Raw genomic sequence first — 8,738 nt, forward strand, 5'->3', positions numbered from 1 at the left:
GAGCGTCAAGAAAGTGTGCCATACACTTTTAACCTTATCTAATATAATTAAAATTTTTGGCCTTTCACATTAACCAACGATTCCATAAAATAGGTTATGCTAACATACAATACATTTCCCACAATAAAAAAATCGGTATGTGAAATAAAATATTATGGCGTTGAGCTATGAATGAAAAAAAAAATATAATAGATATTTATGACGGGAAATTTCTTGATTACTCTATTTTATATTGGGTTGCCCAAAAAGTAATTGCGGATTTTTCATATAGTCGGCGTTGACAAATTTTTTCACAGCTTGTGACTCTGTAATTGCATTCTTTCTTCTGTCAGTTATCAGCTGTTACTTTTAGCTTGCTTTAGAAAAAAAGTGTAAAAAAAGTATATTTGATTAAAGTTCATTCTAGGTTTTATTAAAAATGCATTTACTTTCTTTAAAAAAAATCCGCAATTACTTTTTGGGCAACCCAATAGTTGCGAAGAAACACTCCCTTTTATCTTAAAAGGGTAGGTCTATTTTCACTTTATCGGCTTAGAGTTAGTTGCTATCTTAGGATCTTGGAATAAAAGATATTTACCCATGTTGTTGTTGTTGTTCTAACCACATTTGCATGTGGAGGTGGCGATCCTCCTCAAGCTCTTATAGGTGAGAAAGCTTGTTGCGGTCTATACGACCGATGGAAAATTATGACCATTGGTAGCCATATAACTGGCTTTGTCATATCGAGCATCATAGGCACTCGGTATTTAAGCAAGACCCGGTGCTGCCCGGCTTCTCACTGAGACTCTCCAATCGATACCGCTGAAGAGAAAATGGGGTGGGGTGGATCCCCAGGAACTTGGTCCCAAAAATTGGTAGCAATTTTGTGATCTACTCCCAAATAGCTTTCATTTGACCACCATATTGTCATGGTCGGTAAATATGTGCGCTTCGCGGGTGTTTTGGTAGAATCCTAGTCAGTCACTGCAGTCATCGCAGGCGTATCCATCCACCGTAGGGGTATATATCCATGTTCACAAATGCAGTGGTGTCCTGCCTTGTTTGACTGGTTGGTTCTGGCTTCTTTGTAGAAGGTCCTCCATCAAACCCGCTTCAACACTCTGCTGACTGAGTTCAATACATGACCGTGTACTGATAATAAATGACCTTTTGTGATTCCTCTGTGACGGTTTACTCCCAAATAGCTTTCATTTGACCACCATATTATCATGGTCGGTATATATGTGCGCTTCGCGGGTGTTTTGGTAGATTCCTAGTCAGTCACTGCAGTCACCGCAGGGGTATCCATCCACCGCAGGGGTATATATCCATGTTCACAAAAGCAGTGGTGTCCTGCCTTGTTTGACTGGTTGGTTCTGGCTTCTTTGGAGAAGGTCCTCCATCAAACCCGCTTCAACACTCTGCTGACTGAGTTCAATACATGACCGTGTACTGATAATAAATGACCTCTTGTGATTCCTCTGTGACGGTTTACTGAAAATAGGCAACCTTCAGTTACAGTCAGCAGAGACGACCCTCAGTGACCATCTACTGAGAATAGATGAACCTAACTAAAAGTCTGTTAAGAATAGACGATCATAAGTGACCATAATTTAAAAATAGGAAAACCACACTGTCCGTCTACTGAGAATAGCCGGCATCCGGTTATCGTCTACTGAAAATAGGCGACCTTCAGTGGCAGTCTATTGAGAATAGACAACCATCAATGACAGTTTAATGAGAATAAACCACTATGAGTAGCAGTCATCTGAGAATGGGCGATCTTTTGGACGACCCTTATGGTAATAGACGACCTTCAGTAACTATCTATTAGAAAAGGCAACCACCGGTGAACAGAGCTGGCAAAATATCGATGGCACTATCGATATTTTATTTTTTGTCTGAATATCGATTGATACTTCTTCTATCGATACTATCGGCAAAGTTCAATTTTGTGCAAAATTTAAAAAAAATAGCTATCCGATAGAGGGCGCTATTTTCATTTGATTGGGGTAAAATTTTGTTCATTGATTTCTCTTATGACTTCCAACTGACTTTATTAAATTTGGTTTTATTCGGACTGTGCATTGATATTGCTTCTATTGGGTTGCCCAAAAAGTAATTGCGGATTTTTCATATAATCGGCGTTGACAAATTTTTTCACAGCTTGTGACTCTGTAATTGCATTCTTTCTTCTGTCAGTTATCAGCTGTTACTTTAGCTTGCTTTAGAAAAAAAGTGTAAAAAAAGTATATTTGATTAAAGTTCATTCTAAGTTTTATTAAAAATGCATTTACTTTCTTTTAAATATCCGCAATTACTTTTTGGGCAACCCAATATATAAATTGATCTCCTGATTGCTACTTTTCAATTTCGTTTGAAATATAGGTGATGGGAAATTAACGATAGTATCGATACTGTCGATATTTATTATTAAAAATATCGAATGTTACGATTATCGATAGTTTGCCGACTCTAACGATAACCGTCGTCGAAAAATAAGCGACAGTTTCTGATGGCTACTAAAGATTGGGAGTCTCTGGTGACCTGTTACTGAGAATAGACCGCCCTTAGTGACACTGTACTACAGTGTAGTCGACACAAAGTGTTGCCAACTTCACACTGTCTAATCAGAATGGACTGTCCTTAGTGACAGTCCAATGAGTTTAGACGAGAACAGTGACAGTCTAATGAGAATAGACGAGAATAGCGAAAGAGAAAAGACGACCTTCGGCACGGGATAGCTGTGAGCACCACGCAGGCCGGATCATTGAGGACCGATGTGTGTGGCGTTCATTGCTGTCGCGAGAAGCTTAGCTGCAAGCTACCGGATGCATTCATAGGTTGCGGATAGTGGAATGCTCCATACGAAGTAGCTGCAATGGCAGTCGCGGACAATCACCGGTATCGAGCGGAGAGTATAAGTGAGAGGTCGGGCGGCACCGGCACAAAAACTGAGTGCCTATGATGCTCGATATGACAAGGCGAGCTAATGGCGCCTTTAAAGAACCAATGGACAAGCTGTTCCCGTGGCTATTGGTTCTTGGGACCGCAATGAGATTGCTCACCTACGGGAGGTTGACAAGGGTCGAATAATAAGCCATATTCTTTGATCGGCTGCTAAAAATTGTCAGTCTCCGGTGACCTTTTACTAAGAATAGATGATCTTCAGTGACAGTTTAATAAGGAATTGATTGGCTTCAGTGGCATGAGAGTTGACAACATGAGAATAGACAACATTTAGGACCGTTCACTGTGAATCGACAAGCCTCAGTAACAGTCTGATAAAAATAAACGACCCAAGTGACCGTCATGTGAAAAAAAGCAACCCGTGGTGAATGCCTTCAAAGAATATAAGGCAAAAAGTAGATGGCATGCAGGGATCGTCTACTGAGCTTAGACCACCTCCGTTGTCCGTATACTAAAAAAAGACTACCCTCTAAGAATAGGCGAACCTCATTGCCCGTCTATTAAGAACAGACAACCTGTTTATTTCTAGCAAACGCTAACCGATCGTTTGCTAGAAATAAACGGTCATCAATTACACCCTACTATAGGGTAGCTGACACAAAGTGCCAACAAGCTCAAACTAGTATATCTGTCAAACTAGAAATGACAGCTACATGAAATTTGTTTTATTGATAGCTCACTTTATTGTTTAGCCACCGAAAGCGTTTACTTCTTAGTTTATTTAAGAAAAAAGTTAGTCGTTATTGGCCGTAAAATCACAACCGTCTATTGTTGGCGAAGTAAAGCACCTTAAAGGTAACAAAATGTTTATCTATCGCATCATATATCATTAAAAAGATACTGGTAGCGTTGCTAGACGCAAAAGGAAATGCAATAACACCTGAATTAGTACGGCGACCGAAGGCTCGAATATAGATAGGCTATAGATCTAAAAATGTACCGTAAGAGAATGCAACATATATTGAAAAACAAGTTCAAGGTAAAGCCTTACAAGTTCCCAAAAGGCACACTAAAAGTTAGACTCGAAGGAGCAAAGAAGTTGCTGTGTTTGCACGAACGTGGTGAATTTCCGAACATGATGTTCTCTGATTGAAAAAAATTTCCCAACTTAGCAATTCGTATACTCTGAAAATGTTTGTGTTTACACCGTGCACTCGGTTAAGCACATACGAGAATTTAAGTCCACGAAGTCCAGTTCTATTAGGTACTTTCACTATGGATTGAGCTAGAGTTCTGAAATTTGGGAAACAGGATCACCTTGGCTGTATTTATCGAGCCACTAGAAAGTTATTTTTTAATTCGTCCATATAGGAACTAAGACATACAAAGTGGTACTTTCTTTACGGTTTGAGCTAGAGCTCTGAAATTTGGGATACAGTTTAACTTACAGAGTGAATCGGGCAACTGCAAGATCTTTTTTTTTAAATTCGCAAAATTATTGTTCAAAACATGGTTTTTGAAATTGGTAAACTTAAACAATTAGCAGTCCACTGTAACGTCATTTCGAATACCAACCAACCGGGTAGGTAGCAAAACGGACCAGGTGTATGCTAGTTTGAGAATAAAGAAGAATCTGATAATAATCGACGGTCTTACCAAAAGCTCACATGGAAATGTTTTGTATTCCGATTACAAGCTTTATCGAGTTATGAACCGAATTAGGGCATACTTGGCGCAGATGTTATGTCATAACAATTGGACTAAAAATTGAGTGCTCCGTATCATGACAATTAAAACAAGTCAAACCAATAAGGAAAGGCAAAAGTAGGGCGGTGCCGACTGTATAACTCCCTACACCTACCCTATTAGTACAATGTGAGAGCTATATCTAATTCTGAACCAATTTTAATGGACCTCGGCGGATCTTTTCAGATATTGTGGTAGTCGCCGAGGAAAGCGTTTAGCAAAATTTTGGCAAGATTGGTCAATAAATGCGCTTGCTGCGACTCCAGAAGTTCAAATCGGGCGATATACATATATGAAAGCTATATCTAAATCTGAACCGATTGCTATGAAATTCACCAGTAATATTAAGAGTCATAAGAAAATCGGTCCTTCCAAATTTCGAGAGAATTCGTTAACAAATGAGCACTTTTTTGCAATATTTTTCAAAATCGGACGAACATATAAAGGGTGATTTTTTTGAGGTTAGGATTTTCATGCATTAGTATTTGACAGATCACGTGGGATTTCACACATGGTGTCAAAGAGAAAGATGCTCAGTATGCTTTGACATTTCATCATGAATAGACTTACTAACGAGCAACGCTTGCAAATCATTGAATTTTATTACCAAAATCAGTGTTCGGTTCGAAATGTGTTCATTCACCGTAACGTTGCGTCCAACAGCATCTTTGAAAAAATACGGTCCAATGATTCCACCAGCGTACAAACCACACCAAACAGTGCATTTTTCGGGATGCATGGGCAGTTCTTGAACGGCTTCTGGTTGCTCTTCACTCCAAATGCGGCAATTTTGCTTATTTACGTAGCCATTCAACCAGAAATGAGCCTCATCGCTGAACAAAATTTGTCAAAATTTGAACACATTTCGAACCGAACACTGATTTTGGTAATAAAATTCAATGATTTGCAAGCGTTGCTCGTTAGTAAGTCTATTCATGATGAAATGTCAAAGCATACTGAGCATCTTTCTCTTTGACACCATGTCTGAAATCCCACGTGATCTGTCAAATACTAACGCATGAAAATCCTAACCTCAAAAAAATCACCGTTTATAAGGGAGCCATACTTAAATCTGAACCGATTTTGAGCAAACTTCTCAGATATTGTGGTAGTCGTCAAGGAAAGAGTTGTGCAAAATTTTTGCAAGATGGATAAATTCCAGAGGCTCTTGGAGTAAAAATCGGGCGATATACATATGTGACAGCTATATCTAAATCTGAACCGATTTTTATGAAACTCACCAGTAATATCAAGAGTCATAAGAAAATCCCTCCTGCCAAATTTCGAGAGAATCGGTTAACAAACGGCCACTTTATTGCAATATTTCTCAAAATCGGACGAACATATATATGGGAACTATATCTAAATCTGAACCGATTTCAAACAAACTTCTCAGATATTGTGGTAGTCGTCGAGGAAAGCGTTGTGCAAAATTTTGGTAAGATTGGTCAATACATGCGCTTGCAGTGGCTCTAGAAGTGAAAATCGGGCGATATACATATATGATAGATGTATCTAAATCTGAACCGATTTCTATGAAATTCACCAGTAATGTTCAGAGTCATTAGAAAATCCTTTTTGCCAAATTTCGAGAGAATCGGTTAACAAATGAGCACTTTATTATAATATTTCTCAAAATCGGACGAACATATATATGGGAACTATATCTAAATCTGAACCGATTTCAAACAAACTTCTCAGATATTGTGGTAGTCGTCGAGGAAGGCGTTGTGCAAAATTTTGTCAAGATTGGTCAATACATGCGCTTGCAGTGGCTCTAGAAGTGAAAATCGGGCGATATATATATATGATAGATGTATCTAAATCTGAACCGATTTCTATGAAATTCACCAGTAATGTTCAGAGTCATTAGAAAATCCTTCTTGCCAAATTTCGAGAGAATCGGTTAACAAATAACCATTTAATTGCAATATTACAGCAAATCGAACGATATGTTTGTTCGTTTAGACGATATGATAGTCCGAGCTATATCCAAATCTGAACCGATTTTTTCCAATTTCAATAGGTTTCGTCTCTAGGCCGAAAAACATGGCTGTACCAAATTTTAAGACGATCGGATGAAAATTGCGACCTGTACTTTGTACACAAATTAATATGGACAGACAGACAGACACTCAGACAGACCGACAGACGAATCAGAAAGTGATTCTGAGTCGATCGGTATACTTATCAATGAGTCTATCATTTTTCTTCTTCGATAGCGTTCAACCGCTATCGTGATTTCCACAGACGAACGTATCCGTCCTACAGTTACATCGACATAGAATGTCAAAACGATTTAAAATATATAAGGCATTCTCCAAAAAATCCACTTTAGAAAACAAGTAAAAGCGTGCTAAGTTCGGTTGGACCGAATCTTATATACCTTCCACCATGGATCGCATTTTTTGAGTTCTTTTCCCGGTATCTCTTTTTAGGCAAACAAGGGACAAAAGAAGAGAATGTTGGAGAGCATAGTAGAAGTCATTGTGTAAAATTTCAGCCAAATGGAATAAAAATTGCGCCCTATAGGGGCTCAAGAAGAAGAAGAAGAAGTTCGGTTGGACCGACTCTTACATACCTTCCACCATGGATCGCATTTTTTGAGTTCTTTTCCCGGTATCTCTTTTTAGGCAAACAAAGGACAAAAGAAGAGAATGTTGGAGAGCATAGTAGAAGTCATTGTGTAAAATTTCAGCCAAATGGAATAAAAATTGCTCCCTATAGGGGCTCAAGAAGTAAAATAGGGAGATCGGCTTATAAAGAAGCTGTATCCGGCTAGAGACCGATTCAAACCATATTTGACACGTTTGTTAAAGGTCATGGGGGAAGCCGTTGTACAAAATTTCAGCCAAATCGGATAGAAATTGCGCCCTCTAGCGGCCAAGAAGTCAAGATCCCAGATCGGTTTATATGGCAGCTATATCAGGTTATGGAACGATTTGAACCATACAAAGCACAGTTGTTGAAAGTCACAACTAAATACGTCATGCTAAATTTTAGCCAAATCGTATAACAATTGGGCCCTCTAGAGGCTCAAGAAGTCAAGACCCCAGATAGGTTTATATGACAGCTATATCAAGTTATGAACCAATTTGAACCATACTTGGCACAGTTGTTGGAAGTCACAACAAAACACGTCATGCTAAATGTTAGCCCAGGATTCACTGAATAAGGTTAAGCCAAGCGATCAGCCGATATACTTTTTTTTAATATTTGGCAGTACTTGGCATTGAGGATGTCAACTTGTTCTCTTTTTACATTCATTATTTGTTTACGTTTTCTCCTATATGATGACATTTTCAATCGTCAGATTTGACATCCTTAATGATGTTTATGGGGCCTATCCACTTTGTGTTTTGCATGTGACCTAACCTTCTATTAGTGAATCCTGATGTTAGCCAAATCGTATAAGAATTGGGACCTCTAGAGGCTTAAGAAGTCAAGACCCCAGATAGGTTTATATGACAGCTATATCAAGTTATGAACCAATTTGAACCATACTTAGCACAGTTGTTGGAAGTCATAACGAAACATGTCATGTTGAATTTCATCCAAATTGGATAGGAGTTGCGCCCTCTAGAGACTGAAGAAGTCAAGACCCCAGATCGGTTTATATGGCAGCTTTATCAGGTTATGAATTTGAACCATACTCAGCACAGTTATTGGAAGTCATAACGAAACACTTTATGCAAAATGTCAGCCAAATCGGATAAGAATTGCGCCTTCTAGTGGCTCAAGAAGTCAATATCCAAGTTCTGTTTATATAGCAGCTATATAAGGTTATTGACCTATTTCAACCATACTAAGCCCAGATGTTGGAAATCATAACAAAACATCTCATGTTAACTTTCATCCAATTCGGATAAGAATTGCGCGCTCTAGTGGCTAAAGAAGTCTAGATCCCAGATCGGTTTATATGGCAGCTATATCAGGTTATTCACCTATTTAAACCATACTCAAAATTGTTGTTGGAAGTCATAACGAAACATGTCATGCTAAATTTCAGCCAAATCGGAAAGGAGTTGCGCTCTCTAGAGGCTCAAGAAGTCAAGATCAAAGATCGGTTTATATGGCAGCTATATCAGCATATGAACCAATTT

This window comes from Stomoxys calcitrans, chromosome 5, assembly GCF_963082655.1.
Source record: "Stomoxys calcitrans chromosome 5, idStoCalc2.1, whole genome shotgun sequence".
NCBI lineage: Eukaryota > Metazoa > Arthropoda > Insecta > Diptera > Muscidae > Stomoxys > Stomoxys calcitrans.